General features: G+C 47.1%; 1 non-coding gene across 1 annotated transcript; it reads right to left on the bottom strand.

Moving 5' to 3' along the window:
- Positions 1-232: 232 nt before the first annotated feature.
- TRNAK-CUU (transfer RNA lysine (anticodon CUU)) lies at positions 233-305 on the bottom strand. The gene has a single exon. It is a non-coding gene; the product is annotated as a tRNA-Lys (tRNA).
- Between the last annotated feature and the right edge of the window lie 601 nt (positions 306-906).

Here is a 906-nt window from a genome sequence, read left to right as displayed (position 1 = left end):
GCCACGGAAGCCCAAAAATTAAATGGTCGTCAGGTATTGTGGAATAACTTTGGCTTTCTACGTAACATTTGAGATCCCACAACACTGCTCCCGGGTGGGCTCGAACCACCAACCTATTGTTTAACTGCCGAACGTGCTAACCATTGAGCCACGGAAGCTCAGAAAATAAATGGTTGTCACGTATTGTGGAAAGGTTTTGACTTTTTACGCTACATCTAAGACCACACAACACCTCTCCCGGGTGGGCTCGAACCACCAACCTTTCGATTAAGAGCTGAACGCGCTAACCATTGCGCCACGGAAGCCCAATTATTAAATGTTCGTCAGGTAATGTGGAAAAACTCTGACATTTTACGTTACATCTGAGACGTCACAACACCGCTCCCGGGAGGGCTCAAACCACCAGTCTTTTAAATAGCAGCTGAACGCGCTAACCATTGCGCCACGGAAGCCCAAATATTAAATGGTCGTCAGGAATTGTGGAAAAACCTTGACTTTTTACGTCACATCTGAGACTTCACAACACCGCTCCCGGATGGGCTCGAACCACCAACCTTTTGGTCAACAGCCGAACGCGCTAACCATTGAGCCACGGAAGCTCAGAAATTAAATGGTTGTCAGGTATTGTGGAAAAGTTATGACTTTTTACGTTACATCTGAGACCCTACAACACATCTCCAGGGTGGGCTCGAAACACCAACCTTTCGGTTAACAGCCGAACGTGCTAACCATTGCGCCACGGAAGCCCAAAAATTAAATGGTCGTCAGGTATTGTGGAAAAACTTTGGCTTTATACGTTACATTTGAGATCCCACAACACCGCTCCCGGGTGGGCTCGAACCACCAACCTATTGGTTAACAGCCGAACGCGCTAACCATTGAGCCACGAAAGCTCAGAAATTAAAT

The sequence above is a fragment of the Phalangium opilio genome, unplaced genomic scaffold (assembly GCF_054372755.1).
Source record: "Phalangium opilio isolate 3A_F unplaced genomic scaffold, DU_Popi_V2 ptg001865l_1, whole genome shotgun sequence".
Taxonomy (NCBI): domain Eukaryota; kingdom Metazoa; phylum Arthropoda; class Arachnida; order Opiliones; family Phalangiidae; genus Phalangium; species Phalangium opilio.
Note: the sequence above shows the minus strand (reverse complement) of the source record. Positions and strands in the feature narration are given on the sequence as shown.